Consider the following 20,692-nt stretch of genomic DNA (forward strand, 5'->3'; position numbering starts at 1 on the left):
ACCCAATGAAGACCACAAGAATAACCCAAAATAAGAACTCCTGCAGTTATCAATGAAAAAAAAAGAACTAAACAGAAATGCAAAACGAAATGGAAGGCCAATCCAGCAGAATAGAACAAGCAGAAGACAGAATCACAGAACTCGAAGACAAAATGGTAATTAAAGGAAAAAACTGAAGAACTATTAGTAAAACAACTCAAGATCCGTGAAAAGAAAATGCAAGAACTCACTGACTCCATCAAAAGAACAAACCTGAGAATCATGGGCATTGAAGAAGGAGAACAGGTGCAAGCAAAGGGAATGCGTAACATATTCAACAAAACAATTACAGAAAATTTCCCAAATCTAGAGAAATCTATGCCCATACAGGTGCATGAGGCCTCCAGAACACCAAACAGACCTCACCAAAATAGAACTACCACAAGGCATATTATCATTAAAACAGTAAGTACAGAGACCCAAGAAAGAATATTGAAAGCTGTAAGAGAGAAAAAACAAATAGCATACAAAGGTAAACAAACCCATGAAACTCACAGCTGACTTCTCAACAGAAACATTAAAAGCAAGAAGAGCTTGGCGTGAGGTCTTCCGGGCACTGAATGAAAATAACATCAACCCTAGGATACTCTACCCAGCAAAACTATCATTCAAAATAGATGGAGCAATAAAAATCTTCCATGATAAGCAGAAACTAAAACAATATGTGACCACAAAGACACCACTACAAAAGATTCTTCAAGGGATTCTGCACACAGAAAGTGAAACCCAACATAACCATGAAAGGGCAGGCAGTACCAAACTACAGGAAAAGAAAAACAAGTAGAGAGTAACCTCAATTTAGGTTCACACAATCAAACCTTCAAACAACTAAGACAACTAAATGACAGGAATCACCACATACCTATCAATACTAACAATTAATGTTAACGGACTTAATTCCCCCATCAAAAGGCAAACTGGATTTAAAAGGAAAATCCAACAAATTGTTGCTTACAGGAGACTCATTTCACTGACAGAAATAAACATAGGCTCAGGATGAAACTGGAAGAAGATTTACCAAGCCAATGGCCCCTAAAAACAGTCAGGAGTAGCAATACTTATCTCTGACAAAGTAGATTTCAAACCTACATTGATCAAACGAGATAAAGGACATTCCATACTAATAAAAGGGGAAATAGACCAAAAGGAAATAATAATTATCAAATTGTATGCACCCAATGTCAACACACCCAATTTCATCAAACATACCCTGAAAGACCTAAAAGCATATATTAACTCCAAAACAGTGGTTGTGGTTGTGGGAGACTTTAAAACATCATTATCATCAAAAGATAGGTCATCCAAACAGAAAATCAATAAAGAAATCCAAAATCTAAAATATACAATAGATCAAATGAGGAGAGAAAAAACCCAAATTAGTAGAATCAGGAATGCAAAAGGGGAGATAACAACAAACACCATGGAAGTCCAGGAAATCATCAGAGACTACTTTGAGAACCTATATTCAAATAAATTTGAAAATCTTAAAGAAATGGACAGATTTCTAGATACATATGATCATCCAAAACTGAACCAAAAGGAAATTAATCACCTGAATAGATCCATAACACAAAATGAAATTGAAGCAGCAATCAAGAGTCTCCCCAAAAAGAAAAGTCCAGGACCAGATGGATTCTCTGCTGAATTCTATCAGACCATTAAAGAAGAACTGATACCAACCCTCCTTAAACTGTTCCATGAAATAGAAAGGGAAGGAAAACTGCCTAACACATTTTATGAAGCCAGTAGTACACTTATCCCAAAACCAGGCAAAGACACCCCCAAAAAGGAGAACTACAGGCCAATCTCCTGAATGAACATTGATGCAAAAATCCTCAATAAAATAATGGCAAACCGAATTCAACAACACATCAAAAAGATCATTCACCCTGACCAAGTAGGCTTCATCCCAGGAAAGCAGGGGTTCCCTTCGGAACTCGCACGTGAGGCAGCCGCCCAGCAGCAAGCCGAGAGAACAGCAGCCTCTACCTTTGAAGACTTTGAGCTGGCATCAGCCCAGCAGAGGCCAGACATGGTGCTGCGGCAGCGGTCTCGGGGACTCCTGCGGCCTGAGGCTCGAACACAAGATGTCCTGACCAAACCAAGGACCAGCCGCTTTGTGAATCTGGCAGTAATGGGGCTGACAGTGGCACTGGGGGCTGCAGCGCTGGCAGTGGTGAAAAGTGCCCTGGAATGGACCCCCAAGTTTCAGCTACAGCTGTTCCCCTGAATCTGCCCAGTGCAGCAAGGTTTCGCCCTCTGGAAGGACGGGGAGGGTGAAACTGCCGTAACTGAATGGGTTTCTGTAGGGTGTTCTGTTCCTGCCACCCTTGCCTGCCTGTCTGTTTGCCTCGGCTTGGGAGGCTATAGCAGAGGCAGCCCAACACTGCGGGCTCCAAGACCTGGCACAGCACTCTCCTGCCTCCCCGTGTTGGGGAACTTCTGGGCCTGGGCTTCCCTGGCTATCAGGGTACCTCCTGGCTACCCTGTAGAAAGTAAGCATTTCCTGCTCCCAGTGCCTCATTCTGTCTGCTTCAGATGGACAAGGAAGGAAGAGGCTGCTGCTGAAGAGGTCAAGCTTCGGAAGGAAAGCAAGAGACAGTAGCCTGGGAGCCAGGTGGGTCCTTTTAAGAGTGGCTCCGCTAGCTGGTCAGACCCAGAGAGCCAGATGTGAACTAGGTTACTAGTTAAATCCTACCTATTTTCAGCCTGGAAATCACAAGGGTATTCCCAGCCCAGCGAAGCAGTCTTAGTCACCTAAACTGGTTTCACCTGCCTTTTTTTCCACCTGCTTCTCTACAAGCCACGTGACATTACTTATAAAAGGCACTTTTATTACTATTTTTAGAATTATATACACCTAACATGTAAAGTAGTCTCACTTTAAAAATCATAGTTCCTTCATGGAAAAAATGGTTCTCATCAGAAGGGTGAGCTTATGAGATCCTGAAGTTACCTTTCTACGCAATTGTTCCAAATTTCACTTTAGCCAGAGTTGGTGTTTGTAAACAGCCCTGCACTTCAAAAGTGTCCCCTCCTGACCTGCTTTCCTTCCTTCCTTCCCATTTCTGCAAACTCCCCTCTACTCCCAGCTGCCTTGGCATGGTTTTTGGGTTTGTCTCCTAACTGCTGGTCTCTGCCTAGTTGGAAATGCATTGGAAACCTGCCGGCACCCAGAAAAGGGCAGACTGTAGCCTGAAGAGCTTGGCAGGAGCCCCAACAGCCAGCCCTGCCCTAGGCTTTTCCATGGACCCTCAGACCTCGGGAACAAAGGACAAGCATTCCTTTTGGGACAGTGTTCCTGTAAGCAAAGCCAGGTTGATTTCACATCAGCTCTGGCTTGAAAAAAAAAGTGCCTTTTGCTGCTTTGAAGAATCGAGTATGCAGTATGAAGCAGCCATGTGCTTTCATTTTCCTGGTCTTTCCTGGGCACTGTTCTCTCTCAGCAGGTGATTTCTTAATGTGAACATGCTAGAAGCCCCCCACTGTGTCCAGACTGACACATTCTCCTTGAACACCCACTGTGCAGGCAGCCACCAGGCCAGAGCACTTGAGACAGGCGTCTGCTGAGTTATACTAAGCACTTTAAAACCAAAACAAGCCCACAGTGGTGGGTCATTCTCCATGCCTAGGTCATTCACCCTGCCTAGGGTAAGTGCAATGTATCTGGATTAATTTGAAAGTGGCAGATTCATCAGGACAAAGGAAAATTCTCCCACGACTCAGAGATGGCAAGGCGGCAGACATTCCCAGTCTTCTCCCATGGCAAGTTTGTTCTCTTGTCCTCTGTGCAAATGGATGGCAGCAGTGTCTGTACCTCCAGCCACAAACCCTCAAGCCTGCTTGGACATGAGCAGAAGATGATGGCAAGAAGGGAGGAGGTGGTGCCAGGGTCCCGAAGCCATGACTCTGGATCCCAGGAAGCAGGTGATGCTTGTGCTGTGGCCTAAGGAGAAGAGTTTTTTCTGTGGTTTGCTCACACCAGGATTCTCCCCTGCCACTAAGAAGAAAGCATTATCCATTTCAGGTAATTTACTTGTTCTGTAAAGAATACATGTAAATATTTTGTACAGAGCCCTGTATGAAATAAAGAGCCATATGTGATACTAAAAAAAAGAAAATCAATAAGCGTAATAAACCATAAAAACAGAAGCAAAGACAAAAACCCCTTGATCATCTCAATAGATGCAGAAAAAGCCTTTGATAAGATCCAACACCATTTCATGATAAAAGCTCTAAGAAAACTAGGAGTAGAAGGAAAGTACCTCAACATTATAAAAGCTATATATGACAAACCTACAGCCAGCATTATACTTAACGGAGAAAAACTGAAACCATTCCCTCTAAAATCAGGAACTAGACAAGGATGCCCACTATCTCCACTCTTATTCAATATAGTACTGGAAGTCCTAGCCAGAGCAATTAGGCAAGAAGAAGGAATAAAAGGAATACAAATAGGTAAATAAACTGTCAAAATATCCCTATTTGCAGATGATATGATCCTATACTTTAAAGACCCAAAAAACTCTACTCAAAAGCTCCTAGACACCATCAATAGCAATAGCAAGATAGCAGGATACAAATTCAACATAGAAAACTCATTCGCATTCCTATACACTAATAATGAACAAACTGAGAAAGAATATATGAAAACGATTCCATTTACAATAGCATCAAAGAAAATCAAATACCTAGGTGTAAACTTAACAAAAGATGTGAAAGACCTCTACAAGGAAAACTATACACTTCTGAAGAAAGAGATTGAGGAAGACTATAGAAAGTGAAGAGATGTCCCATGCTCATGGATTGGTAGAATAAACAAGTAAAAATGTCTATACGCCCAAAAGTAATCTACATGTTTAATGCAATTCCCATCAAAATCCCAGTGACATTCATCAAAGAGACTAAAAAATCTACCGTTAAATTTATATGGAAACCAAGAGGCCACAAATAGCCAAGGCAATACTCAGTCAAAAGAACAACGCTGTAGGTATCACAATATCTAACTTCAAACTATATTACAAAGCAATAACAATAAAAACAGCATGGTACTGGCACAAAAACAGACATGAACACCAGTGGAACAGAATAGAGGACCTGGATATGAAGCCACAAAACTATAACCAATTTATCTTTCACAAAGGTGCTAAAAATATACAATGGAGAAAAGACAGCCTCTTCAACAAAAACTGCTGGGAAAACTGGTTAGCAGTCTGCAAAAAACTGAAACTAGATCCATGTTTATCACCCTATACCAATATTAACTCAAAATGGATCAAGGATCTTAATATCAGACTACAAACTCTAAAGTTGGTACAGGAAAGAGTAGGAAATACTCTGGAATTAGTAGGTATAGGTAAGAACTTTCTCAATGGAACCCCAGCAGCTCAGCAACTAAGAGATAGCATAGATAAATGGGACTTCATAAAACTAAAAAGCTTCTACTCAACAAAAGAAATGGTCTCTAAACTGAAGAGAACACCCACAGAGTGGGAGAAAATATTTGCCAGCTGTACATCAGACAAAGGACTGATAACTAGAATATAGAGGGAACTCAAAACACTAAATTCTCCCAAAATTAATGAACCAATAAAGAAATGGGCAAGTGAACTAAACAGAACTTTCTCAAAAGAAATTCAAAAGGCCAAAAAACACATGAAAAAATGCTCACCATCCCTAACAATAAAGGAAATGCAAATTAAAACCATACTAAGATTCCACCTCACCCCAGTTAGAATAGCCATCATTAGCAACACCACTAACAACAGGTTTTGGTGAGGATGTGGGGAAAAAGGAACCCTCTTACATTGCTGGTGGGAATGTAAAGTAGTACAACCACTCTGGAAAAAAATTTGGAGGCTACTTAAAAATCTAAACATTGATCTACCATTTGATCCAGCAATACCACTCTTGGGGATATACCCAAAAGACTGTGACACAGGTTACTCCAGAGGCCCCTGCACACCCATATTTATTGCAGCACTAGTCACAATAGCCAAGTTATGGAAACAGCCAAGATGCCCCACCACTGACGAATGGATTAAGAAAATGTGGTATTTATACACAATGGAATTTTATGCAGCCATGAAGAAGAATGAAATGTTATCATTTGCAGGAAAATGGATGGAACTGGAGAACATCATTCTGAGTGAGGTTAGCCTGATCCAAAAGACCAAAAATCGTATGTTCTCCCTCATATGCGGACACTAGATCAAGGTCAAACACAACAAGGGTATTGGACTTTGATCACATGATAAAAGCGAGAGTACACAATAAAGGTATGAGGATAGGTAAGGCACCCAAAAAACTAGATAGCATTTGTTGCCCTCAACGCAGAGAAACTAAAGCAGATACTTTAAAGCAACTGAGGCCAATAGGAAAAGGGGACCAGGAACTAGAGAAAAAGTTAGATCAAGAAGAATTAACCTAGAAGGTAACACACACGCACAGGAAATCAATGTGAGTCAACTCCCTGTATAGCTATCCTTATCTTAACTAGCAAAAACCTTGGTCCTTCCTATTATTGCTTATACTCTCTCTTCAACAAAATTAGAGATAAGGGCAAAATAGTTTCTGCCTGGTAGCAAGGGGTTGGAGGGGTAAGTGGGGGGCTAAGGGAGGGGACGGGGAGAAGCAGGGAGAAATGACCCAAACATTGTATGCACATATGAATATAATAAAAAAAGAAAAAAAAAGAATAAACCATTTCTTGCCCTAGAACAAACAAGTGGCAGACATGCTACAACCATTCAGCATCTCCCTCCTAAGAAGTTTTTCTACCAGTCTCTGTTTTTAGAGCCTGAAAGCAGATGAGCACCCAAGCCAATAACCTGGGTCTGTCTCCTCACTCTTGCATTTGGACAATTGTTGGGAAACCTTAAGAATCACAACTGAATCTGAGAGAGAAAGAGGCTCATATCCACTCATGTCAGAAACATGTTCACAGGATCCTTTGACATGATGATTGTCCAAAACCAGAGGAGAGTTGCTCAACTTTACTAAAATCATCTCTTCATCTGTAAGATTGGAACAGTAACAAAGATAAAATGAGATGATACATTCAATAAACATTCTTAAATGAGATGAAGCATGCAGAAGCATTTCACAATACATAATGGGCTATTTTTTTTAGTTTACTTATTCATTTATTCATATGTGTATACATTGTTTGGGTTATCTCTACCCCCTATCCTCTGTCCCCTCCCTCCTGCCCCACCCCCCTCACTTCCAGGCAGAACCTGTCATATGGGCTATTTTAAACATAAAAGTTGCATAAGAAATCTATTTTATCCACCTGGGAAGCATAAGAAAAATACAAATATACTAGCAAAAGTTATGGTCTCAAAATAGTGTCACTATAAGACATTCTTAAAAATTGTCCAAAAATAAAAAATAAAAACCAGGATCTTCAGGACAGCTTGATATTTTGTTTATGCAAAATATTAAGTAGTAAGAATGCCAGAATGCAGAAGCTTGCTCTCACCACTGCCTTCCCTGTGACACTCTTTTTGTGCCTCAACAGAAAGCCAGTCCTAATGAGGCATTCTCTACTCATCCCCCAGGAAGCTCCAGTTCTTTGCTCTTGGATGAGGGTGTATCCTGAATTCATAGACAAATATCACTCTCAAATTCATGGTTTGGATGGATCACAGTTGAATATAACAAAATATCAACTGATATTTAGACCTTTCTTGGTCTCAACTTTTAAAAGAAATATTGTTGATTAGTTTTATACATTTCAAGCTCTTATTTCCTTATTGAATAACTTTTGGTCAGTTTATATCAATCATTCAAGAAACAAATTCAATTATTTGTGAATGAATTCTCTTTTGTTTTCCAAATGTATTTCCCTTCTCAATCTCACACTAAAATTGGAGGTTGGCTGGCTGTCACTTTGATGGCAAACTGCCCGGCTTAACCAATTTGGGCAAAATCAAGAACAAATAATTTTGACCAAGATCTAATGGCTTTATATAACATTTGAAAGAAAAGTAAACTTGAAAGTCTTTGCCTGGGGTATCCATACTCATTCAAGACTGTTTGCAGTTGAGAGATGGAGCCAAAGGTAAAAACACAGGTCCAGGAAGCTGGGCAACTCCTTCGCTGTCTGTCCTATTTCCCAGAACCCGGAGTCTAAAGACTTTCAGGCACTTTGAAGGTATAGTCATCAAGTACAGGAACATATACAAATATTTTTATTTAACATGTTGTTATCTCTGTTTCTAAGGCAAATATTTAGACATATAGTACATGGGCCCCACAAATGTTAGAAGCAGAACTATTTGTGTTAGACTTAATTCTACCTTATCATTTTCTCAAACACATGTCTGTGTGAGTTCTGAAATGTTCAATTAAGTACTTCCAAGGACTCTTCTGACACCTTATTAAGAATGTCCACCTTGGGGATTATGATCCTCTAGATTCTTCCAAGAACAATATTCTCGGTGTCCCTGCTACCAGTGAGCTTAGAAGTGACTTATGTCACCAACTTTATCTGAAGCTTAAGGTGTTAAGTGAATGTGATAACCACTACACTACAGAAACTAAAGCTTAAGATGAATGCTCCTCTAGGATAAGGACAAGCAAGTCCCACCTCAAACAAAGATCTTAGGTAGCTTTAATAGATAACCAGGGCCCCCAAGGTGAAGGGTAGGATGAGGTTAGCTCCTTCTCCACAACTTTGCTGCTGGGTTATACTATATATGAATCTGTTTTCTGTGCAGACATTTATTTCTTTCACTTGTGAAAGCTGTAAAGTCTAAGGTTAAGGGCCATACCTGGCAAGGGCCTTTGTACTAGGTCATCCTATGTTAGAAAGACAAAAGAGTAGAAATACATGACAGAACAAGAAAAGGCCAAGTAGCTTTCATAACAAACCTGCTCTCACAACAACAGCCTACCTCTTGAGATAATAACATTAACACAATCAACCTTCATGAAATACTCACCTCATAAAGGACTCATCTCTCATTACTGTTGGTTTGAAGGAACATTCAAACCACAGCATAGTGAAAGCAAGCCTCAGAGCACATATCCCAACATTTATTAAATAAACATTTATAAGCTTATTACAAACATTTATAATGTGTTGCATAAACTCAGCGAATATTGCTTCAGGTTATCTGACCATGCCTCCAAAAATAAATCCTACACCTCTTGAAATAAATCCTAATACACACACACAAACTAATTCTGGTTTTCTGGAGACCTCTGATATTCTAATTCCCATCCCTCACTACCACCAGTTTTGCTGCTCCTGGGGAATCACTGTAACTCCAGCTGCACAAATGCTGTAGTCCCTGGACAGTCTAGACCACAGTGGGGTAAAAAGGATGGTTCTTTTCTTGGTCTACCCATTCCACCTGCTAAAAACAATCTACAAATGCAAGGAAAGTGGTCATTGCATATGAATGTATGTTTATTGCATATGAAAGTCAGGGCTTCTGTGAATGCAGCCACAGTATCATTTTCTCTCAGAAAAGTATGAAAGCCACATTCAGTCACCAACCTTGCCCCTCAACTGGGACATAATGGAAGGTGATTTCCTTTTAAAAATCATGCTGGTGAGGGATTCCAAGATGGCGGGTAGAGGGAGGAAGCAGAAAGCGAGCCTCCTGTAGTGAAATCTTGGAGAGACACTGGAGACACACTTTGCAGGCATAATCACTGAGGAGAGGCATAACTTTGACCTCTCCACACCTCCAGCTGGCGCAGAGAATCTCTACTTCACGTTAAACAGAGAAACAAGGAGGGCCCCCGGCTGCCAGTCACCGGCGCCCAGATGGCTTGGGAAGACACGGACCAGGTGAGCTTTGCAGTACCGCAGTACTCCCACAGACAAGCCTTGGCGAGAGCAGCATAACCCCCTGGACAGACTGACCTCCACCCGGGGAAAAAAGAGAAACTGAGTAATAAGCAATAAGAACAAATAAGACACACAGGAAAGAGGGTGGGGCGCACTGAGTGCCAAGATTGAGGGAAGGGAATCCTTCCTGGGACTGTAAATAAACAAGCTGGGCAGGCCGGAGAGGCTCTGGTGGGAGCGGAGGCGGGGCGTGCACCCACCAACCAGGAGCGGGAAAGCTGGTGAGAGTGGTGGAGGGAGGAAAACTCCACAGGATAGGAGGGAAGACTCACTTCCCACGTGAACTGTAAACAAACATGGTGGCTGGCAGGAGCAGCAGCACCGCCCAGTAATCAGGAGCAGGAAAGCGTGTGAAAGCGGAGGTGGGAGGAGAACTGCAAAGGAGGGGAGGAAGACCACCTCCCACATGAACTGTAAATAAACACGCAGGCCTGAGAATGCGGGTGCAGTGTCACCTTTCCCAGTGTGCTTGGAAAGGGGAAAGCTTGTAGCAGAGGCTCCCACACAGGAGAAATCTGAACAAACAAAGCCTGGAGGGCCAGGTGAGTGCTAAGCTCACCCCAGAGATCTGCATAAATAACGCCTCCAGCAACAGCAGGCTGACAGCAGCAGTCAGGCAAGCCACAGTTGCAGATACATTCTCATAACTCTCTCCAGACTCTTTTTTTTTTCTTTGTCTCCCTACCTTTGATGAGAGAACAACTGAATTACACCTGCAAGCTGAAAAACTTACTGAAACTGCATTGCATTTGAACTTGGGACACTTGGTGGGGTTTTTTTTGTGCGTGTGCGTGTAGTTTGTTCTACTTTATGGGTCCCCTTTGATGAAACAACTACAGAACAACATCTGAGGCACCATCTCCAGGACTGGAGACTGAGATGGACAAAGAAATTATTAAGACTGAAACTTCATTGCATTTGAACTTGGAGGTTTTTTGGTTTTTTTTAATTTTCTATTTCTTCATTTTATTTTAATACATTTTTATAAATAGATTTTTCTTTCATTTACTTATTTTTTATTTTTATTCTTACCTTTTTTTTTTACTTTTGATTTTCAATCCTGTCTCTGTCTCTCTAACGTCTGTTCAGCTTACTGTCAATTAGTACACTAAAACTCCCTGTTTATACCTTTGAAATCTTCTTGTCTGATACCTTGTTCTGTTTTCTCCCTCCAGTCTGTGTATTTGTTTTTCCCATTTCTTTAACTTCTTGCTTTCCATCTCAGCTCACCCTTCCATTCTAAATATTACCATTGTTATTATTACAAGCTAGAAAATACTTAATTGCACACAGTACAGGGACAGTAACAACACCAAACACAATGACAGGAAGACAGAAAAAAAAGGGAAACCAGTTTCCCCACAGCAAACAATTAGTACAGGAACCAGAGGGGAATGAAGAAAACAGGTACTCAGATCCAGACTCCAACAAAATGAAGATAAACTATGCCAAAGGACCCAATGAAGCCCACAAGAATAATTTAAAAGAAGACATACTATAGGTACTCAATGAGAATTTTATAGAGATGATACTGGCTATGGTCAACAAAAATGTACAGGAGACACTCAAGAACTTCCAAGACAACAAAAATACAGAATTTGAAAAAACAAAAGAAGAAATAAAGGAAACCATAGAAGCACTGTATAAACACCAAAGTGAAAGAGAGAACACGATGAATAAACAGATAAATGAACTCAGGACAAAAATAGACAACATTAAAGAGAAAACCAGCCAGGATATGGAAACTTCAGAAAAAAGAATGAAACAGAACTGCAAAACAAAATGGAAGGCCAATCCACCAGAACAGAACAAACAGAACACAGAATCTCAGAACTTGAAGATGAAATGGTAATTAAAGGAAAAACCGAAGAACTATTAATTAAACAACTCAAGACCTGTGAAAAGAAATTGCAAGAGCTCAACGACTCCATCAAAAGACCAAACTTGAGAATCATGGGCATCAAAGAAGGAGAAGAGGTGCAAGTGAGGGAATGCGTAATATATTTAACAAAATAATAATGGAAAATTTCCCAAATCTATAGAACGATATACCCATACAGATGAAAGAGTCCTCCAGGACACCAAACAGACCAGATCAAAATAGAACTACCCCACAACATATCATCATTAAAACAACAAGTTCAGAAACTAAGGAAAGAATATTGAAGGCTGTAAGAGAGAAAAAACAAGTAACATACAAAGATAAACCCATCAAAATCACAGCAGACTTCTCAACAGAAACATTAAAAGCAAGAAGAGCGTGGGGTGAGATCTTCCGGGCACTGAATGAAAATAACTTCAACCCCAGGATACTCTACCCAGCAAAACTATCATTCAAAATAGATGGAGCAATAAAAGTCTTCCATGATAAGCAGAAACTAAAACAATATGTGACCACAAAGCCACCACTACAAAGGATTCTTCAAGGGATTCTGCACACAGAAAGTGAAACCCAACTTAACCATGAAAAGACAGGCAGCACCAAACCACAGGAAAAGAAAAAGCAAGACAGTAGAGAGTAACCTCAACTTAGGTACACACAATCAAACCTTCAAACAAATAAGACAACTAAATGATAGGAATCACCACATACCTATCAGTACTAATGCTTAATGTTAATGGACTTAATTCAACCATCAAAAGGCACTGCTTGATGAAATGTTTTAAAAAGGAAGATCCAACAATTTGTTGCGTACAGGAGACCCATCTCACTGACAGAAATAAGCATAGGCTAAGGATGAAAGGCTGGAAGAAGATTTACCAAGCCAATGGTCCCCAAAAACAGGCATGAGTAGCAATACTTATCTCTGACAAAGTAGACTTCAAACCTACATTGATCAAACGAGATAAAGAAGGACATTCCATACTAATAAAAGGGGAAATAGACCAAAAGGAAATAATAATTATCAACCTGTAGTATGCACCCAATGTCAACACACCCAATTTCATCAAACATACCCTGAAAGACCTAAAAGCATATATAAATGCCAACACAGTGGTTGTGGGAGACTTTAACACCCCATTATCATCAATAGGTCATCCAAACAAAAAATCAATAAAGAAATCCAAGATCTAAAATATGCAATAGATCAAATGGACCTAGTAGATGTCCACAGAACATTTCATCCAACCTCTGCACAATATACATTCTTCTCAGCAGCCCATGGAACCTTCTCCAAAGTAGATCATATCCTAGGGCACAAAGCAAGTCTCAGCAAATATAAGAAAATAGAAATTATACCGTGCATACTATCTGATCACAATGCAGTAAAAGTAGAACTTAACAACAAAAGTAAAGACAAAAAATATGCAAACAGTTGGAAACTAAATAACACATTACTTAATGAAAAATGGATCATCGATGAAATAAAAGAGGAAATTAAAAAGTTCCTGGAAGCCAATGAAAATGAAAACACAACCTACCAGAACCTATGGGACACAGCTAAGGCAGTCCTGAGAGGAAAGTTTATAGACATGAGTGCATATATTAAAAAGACTGAAAGATCCCAAATCAATGACCTAATGATACATCTCAAACTCCTAGAAAAACAAGAACAAGCAAATCCCAAAACAAATAAAAGGAGAGAAATAATAAAAATAAGAGCTGAAATCAACGAAATAGAAACCAAAAAAAAACATACAAAGAGTTAATGAAACAAAAAGTTGGTTCTTTGAAAAAATAAACAAGATCGATAGACCCCTGGCAAACCTGACTAAAATGAGGAGAGAATAAACCCAAATTAATAGAATCAGGAATGCAAAAAGGGAGATAACAACAAACACCATGGAAGTCCAGGAAATCATCAGAGACTACTTTGAGAACCTATATTCAAATAAATTTGAAAATCTTAAAGAAATGGACAGATTTCTAGATACTTATGACCATCCAAAACTGAACCAAGAGGAAATTAATCACTTGAATTATCTATAACACAAAATGAAATTGAAGCAGCAATCAAGAGTCTCCCCAAAAAGAAAAGTCCAGGACCTGATGGATTTTCTGCTGAATTCTACCAGACCTTTAAAGAAGAACTGATACCAACCCTCCTTAAACTGTTCCATGAAATAGAAAGGGAAGGAAAACTGCCTAATACATTTTATGAAGCCAGTATTACACTTATCCCCAAACCAGGCAAAGACACCTCCAAAAAGGAGAACTATAAGCCAGTCTCCTTAATGAACATTGACACAAAAATTCTCAACAAAATAATGGCAAACCGAATTCAACAACACATCAAAAAGTTTATCCACCACGACCAAGTAGGCTTCATCCCAGGGATGCAAGGGTGGTTCAACATACGAAAATCAATAAATGTAATAAACCACATTAACAGAAGCAAAGACAAAAACCACTTGATCATCTCAATAGATGCAGAAAAAGCCTTTGATAAGATCCAACACCATTTCATGATAAAAGCTCTAAGAAAACTAGGAATAGAAGGAAAGTACCTCAACATTATAAAAGCTATATATGACAAACCTACAGCCAGCATTATACTTAACGGAGAAAAACTGAAACCATTCCCTCTAAAATCAGGAACCAGACAAGGATGCCCACTATCTCCACTCCTATTCAACATAGTACTGGAATTCCTAGCCAGAGCAATTAGGCAAGAAGAAGGAATAAAAGGAATACAAATAGGTAAAGAAACTGTCAAAATATCCCTATTTGCAGACGACATGATCCTATACCTTAAAGACCCAAAAAACTCTACTCAGAAGCTTCTAGACATCATCAATAGCTATAGCAAGGTAGCAGGATATCAAATCAACATAGAAAAATCATTAGCATTTCTATACACTAACAATGAGCAAACTGAAAAAGAATGTATGAAAACAATTCCATTTACAATAGCCTCAAAAAAAATCAAATACCTAGGTGTAAACATAACAAAAGATGTGAACGACCTCTAGAAGGAAAACTATAAACTTCTGAAGAAAGAGATCAAGGAAGACTATAGAAAGTGGAGAGATCTCCCACGCTCATGGATTGGTAGAATCAACATAGTAAAAATGTCTATACTCCCAAAAGTAATCTACATGTTTAATGCAATTCCCATCAAAATTCCAATGACATTCATTAAAGAGATCTAAAAATCTACCATGAAATTTATATGGAAACACAGGAAGCCACGAATAGCCAAGGCAATACTCAGTCAAAAGAACAATGCTGGAGGAATCACAATACCTGACTTCAAACTATATTACAAAGCAGTAACAATAAAAACAGCATGGTACTGGCACAAAAACAGACATGAACACCAGTGGAACAGAATAGAGGATCCAGATATGAAGCCACAAAACTATAACCAACTTGTTTTTGACAAAGGAGCTAAAAATATATGATGGAGAAATAGCAGCCTCTTCAACAAAAACTGCTGGGAAAACTGGTTAGCAGTCTGCAAAAAACTGAAACTAGATCCATGTATATCACCCTATACCAAGATTAACTCAAAATGGATCAAGGATCTTAATATCAGACCACAAACTCTAAAGTTGATACAGGAAAGAGTAGGAAATGCTCTGGAATTAGTAGGTATAGGTAAGAACTTTCTCAACGAAACCCCAGCAGCACAGCAACTAAGAGATAGCATAGATAAATGGGACCTCATAAAACTAAAAAGCTTCAGTTCATCAAAAGAAATGGTCTCTAAACTGAGTGAGAGAAAATATTTGCCAGCTATACATCAGACAAAGGACTGATAACCAGAATATATAGGGAACTTAAAAAACTAAATTCTCCCATGAACCAATAAAGAAATGGGAAGTGAACTAAACAGAACTTTCTCAAAAGAAGAAATTCAAATGGTCAAAAAACACAGGGGGGAGAAATGAACCAAGCCTTGTATGCACATATGAATAATAAAAGAAAAATGAAAAAAATTAAAAAATTAAAAAAAAACCACATGAAAAAATGCTCACCATCTCTAGCAATAAAGGAAATGCAAATTAAAACCACGCTAAGATTCCACCTCACCCCTGTTAGAATAGCCTTCATCAGCAACACCACCAACAACAGGTGTTGGCGAGGATGTGGGGAAAAAGGAACCCTCTTACACTGTTGGTGGGAATGTAAACTAGTACAACCACTCTGGAAAAAAATTTGGAGGCTACTTAAAAAGCTAGACATTGATCTACCATTTGATCCAGCAATACCACTCTTGGGGATATACCCAAAAGCCTGTGACACAGGTTACTCCAGAGGCACCTGCACACCCATGTTTATTGCGGCACTATTCACAATAGCCAAGTTATGGAAACAGCCAAGATGCCCCACCACTGACGAATGGATTAAGAAAATGTGGTATCTATACACAATGGAATTTTATGCAACCATGAAGAAGAACGAAATGTTATCATTCGCTGATAAATGGATGGAATTGGAGAACATCATTCTGAGTGAGGTTAGCCTGGCCCAAAAGACCAAAAATCGTATGTTCTCCCTCATATGTGGACATTAGATCAAGGGCAAACACAACAATGGGATTGGACTTTGAGCACATGATAAAAGCTTTAGCACACAAGGGAGGGGTGAGGATAGGTAAGACACCTAAAAACTTAGCTAGCATTTGTTGCCCTTAACGCAGAGAAACTAAAGCAGATACCTTAAAAGCAACTGAGGCCAATAGGAAAAGCGGACCAGGAAGTAGAGAAAAGGTGAGATCAAAAAGAATTAACCTAGAAGGTAACACACATGCACAGGAAATCAATGTGAGTCAACTCCCTGTGTAGCTATCCTTATCTCAACCAGCAAGAACCCTTGTTCCTTCCTATTATTGCTTATACTCTCTCTACAACAAAATTAGAAACAAGGGCAAAATAGTTTCTGCTGGGTATTGAGGGGATAGGGGAAGAGGGAGGGGGCGGAGTGGGTGGTAAGGGAGGACGTTTAGGCAGGGGGGAGAAATGACCCAAGCCTTGTATGCACATATGAATAATAAAAGAAAAATAAATAAAATAAATAAAAATCATGCTGGTGACATTGTATCAGAGCATAAAACAAGTATAATTTTTTTAAAAAAGTCATTCATCTGAGAAAATAACAAAGGTTAGTACACAGCAATAACTAAAGCTTTTTGAAGACTAGATACCTGACATCTATATGAGTCAGAATGTCACATTGTATTAACGATCATGTGCAAATATGTGTGTAAATAAAGCAATAAAAAGTTTTAAAAAAAACTTGCTATGCCACAGTGCCAGACTTAGGACACAAGACATGGAACTGACTGGCCTCACAGAACTCCAAACAGGGGAGAAGTGTTTTATCTGGTTCCACACACAACATGTAACTATCCATAACTGGAAAGTTCATGGAGTCTTAGTGCCTCATGTGATGAACTAGGACATAAAAGATTTTCCCAGGTACTGTTTTTTTGAAATGTAAATTGGTAATGTTGCTGACAGATTTGTTTTTTAATGACCTAAAACTAAGCTTCAAATCGTAGAGGCTAGAAGAGAAATACATCATTGCATCATCCAGCTCATTCACTGGAAGCCTGTGGCAATGTCTTTAGAGTTGTATAGCATTTTACCATTTAGCAAAACATTTTATATAAACTAATAAATTAATTCCTTTTACCTGTGCAAAAATCCTACGATGCCAAGCAAGTCGGTAATATCTTCATTTAACAATTAAGTAAACTAAAGCCGAGACTAATTAATGTGACTTGCCAACACTTATCCAACTAATACAGATTGTGTACAGTACAAGAAACCAAGGTAAACTGATTTTTAATCCTCTACCACTAATTAACTTATTCCTTATGACTGCATTTTCCTAAACTCAGTAAACCATTCAAAATTTTGCTCAATACAAAATCAGTAAATTAATAACTTCACTTGTAGGTGGTCAAATATTTGTTTAACAAAATGATAAACAAAATGTCTTCAAGGAAGACCAATTACACATTGTGATTGTAACTAAACTAGCAAAAGATGGTAGCGATATTTAGAAAATCTCCCACACAAACAAATAATCTTTTATAATTAGTATTTGTCAATTATGTATATAAATGACCCTGCTTGTAAATAACCCTGAGCCTTTGTCAGCTATGAATGGCTTTGTTTGAGCAAGTTGATGGTGCAAGTCATTCATCCAAATCTTTTGGGAACTGACACAAAATTAAAATCAATGGAGCTTGCACCTACAGTTTGACTATCTTAGAAGAGCTTCCTTCTCAGCTTACCTACTGCTAAAATTTAGCATACTTTCTCCCGGGTTGAACCTCCAGTTTTCTTTTAGTTACCATAAAAAAACAATCCCCATGGAAATTAATAGAATTTTAAAAATAAATGACCAATGCTCAGTTTTATAATGTTGAACACTGTTGGTATTTATACTCCTTAATGACCTTCATGACCTTCATGACCTTCATGACCTAGACAAGATAGCCACCCTACCCTACTCTCCAGCTCACTGCATCCACCCCAAAAGGAAAGTGCAAGGTCAGGAAGGCTAAAGCAGAAGAAAATTGGGATTTGTCAGCCATTAGAGGTCAAGAAGAGTGACTGCCGTGGTTAAATACAGCTTTCTTTGACTTTTCTAAAATTGGATATTCATCTAAGGTCTTCTACTTATTTCTGTGTTGTTAATGTGAAAAAAGACTTGTTATAATGGACTTATATTCTGCATACAATTGGAGGTGAAGATAAGGATTCCTTGAATCAAGAGGAGTAAAATTGCAAAATATAATCTATGGCATTTAATATCAAGCAAGATATGAAAAGCATTGGGGAAGAGAAAGGTAAGAATACCACTCAGCACAACTCAGCAGAATGTAAACAGGAGTAATAGTGATAGGCTAACAGAGTGGCAGGGTATGGAAGAAATTTTAAGAGTTGGAAAAATCAAACCCCAGTGTTATCGACAAAAAAGAAAAATGAGGTATCAAAGAGAAAAATCTCAAAGGGAAGCAATGGTAGTAATAAGAATAAAGCAGGGATTTAGAAGCAAGGAAAAATGGAGCTTAATTTCTGGAAAAATAAGATACTCCACTGATTAAAAAATTTCATCCTGGTTTTAAAATCTCAGCAAGTTCAGAGGTGGATGTTTTAAATTCATACCCTCAGTTTGACAAAGTGGCAAATTCCCGTGGACAATGTGTCAAAAATCCTTGTTTTTGTTCTTTATGTCCATTACCAAAGAACAGCCCACTTTGGCGATCATGGGTATCATATAAAGATGGACAGAGCATCCAACTCTCCCACCAATAAGTAAGTGCCCTTGGGTACTCATCTTGCCCAGAGCTATTTGCAAGGAACTGGGTTCCATTGCAAGATTCTCTCAAGGGAACTTTATCATCATACAGATTCTAAATATATTTCTAAAACTAAGTCCTGATGGATTTTAGAAATAACTGTGACTAGATCAACTCATCCCTAATCAATTTTGATAATCGTTGATAGAGGAAAAAAAGGTATGTTTGTGATTGTCGATTCTGTCAGCAAAATCTCTTTTCACCATTCTTTTTCTTTCCTTTTTTTTTTTGGTCAGTACCAAGGTTTGAACTTGAGACTTTGCCCTTGCTAGGCAAGTACTCTACCACTTGAGTTATAGCTCTAGCCCTTTTTGCTCTGGTTATTTTGGAGATTGGGCTCCCTTTTTGCCAAGGCCATCCTAGACCACAATCCCCCTATTTCAGGCTTCACACCATTGGGATGACAGTGTGCACCACCATGCCCAGATTTTTTCCATTGACATGGGATCTTGCAAACTTTTGACCTGGACTGACTTGGAACCACTATCCTCCCAAACTCAGTCTCCCCAGTAGCTAGGACTACAGGTATGATTCACCTGCCTTCTATTCCCACCATTTTAACCACTGTCCACCTTTGCTTGTCTTTGTCACTGCTAATGCCTTTCTTTCAGCACATTCTTTACATTCATTAGGGTGACCAAGGAAAGGCTGCAGGCATGCATTCTAGATTGAGGCAGGGATCTTCTATATCTACTTGCATCAGGGATAGGACAGTCTAGAATATCTAAGAAATTCTAATGATGCCAAAAACTCTAAACCTTATTGAAACCTTATAGTAAACTAAAGCCATGTTTATACTCCTGGAGCATTGAATATAAAATGAAATATTTGGAATGAAATCAGTATTTCCATGACTCAGAGTGACTAGTGGTGGAAAACAATAAAATACCTAAATGTGCCCAGATGTTAGCATTTCTTTAACTCTTGCTCTGAATTTATAAAATCTAATTACACTAAGCTTATGTGTCTTAGCATAATTTAGGTATTTTAATTATGTTTATTAAAAGCCAATATAAAAATATTCTGTAACCTTCTTTCTCTGTTGCTATTGCACATAAATTACTAATGCCTTTAATATCTCCCTTCCTTTCAAATATCAATTCCATATTAGACTCCCAATTCTCAATCCCCAAATTACTTTTGTAACTTTATAACGACTCACCCTGCTTCAGATCACTTTCCTTCAAATTGATTTTGTGTTCAGCCTCAATTTGGTCTTGCTATATCACTAGTTTACATACATCAATTTTCATATTCTAAAAAACAAGTCCTCAATGACTAAACCATTTCTACTCAACCAAATAATCTACGTATTTTGGTTCAGCATCCAAACATTCTCATGGAAATGGCATACTCCCCATTTTTCAGTTTTATTTCCCTCCTCCTTTCAACAGAGTTCTGCTCTAACTCATTACAAGTACTTGACAGTCCACAAATTGGTTGTGAACTTGGCTTGCTCTGTTTTTTCTATCCCATGCTCTTCCATCCTAGCAGCCATGTCATCCACACCTGGAGCATGGATTGAAGT

At 38.8% G+C, this 20,692-nt stretch overlaps 1 long non-coding RNA gene across 1 annotated transcript; it reads left to right on the top strand.

The window, feature by feature from the left end:
• Positions 1 to 1,971: 1,971 nt before the first annotated feature.
• Positions 1,972 to 3,421, top strand: LOC141422512 (uncharacterized). Its single transcript, XR_012447123.1, has 2 exons — positions 1,972 to 2,656; positions 3,184 to 3,421. It is a non-coding gene; the product is annotated as an uncharacterized lncRNA (long non-coding RNA).
• The last annotated feature ends 17,271 nt before the right edge of the window (positions 3,422 to 20,692 follow it).

The sequence above is a fragment of the Castor canadensis genome, chromosome 4 (assembly GCF_047511655.1).
Source record: "Castor canadensis chromosome 4, mCasCan1.hap1v2, whole genome shotgun sequence".
Classification (NCBI taxonomy): domain Eukaryota; kingdom Metazoa; phylum Chordata; class Mammalia; order Rodentia; family Castoridae; genus Castor; species Castor canadensis.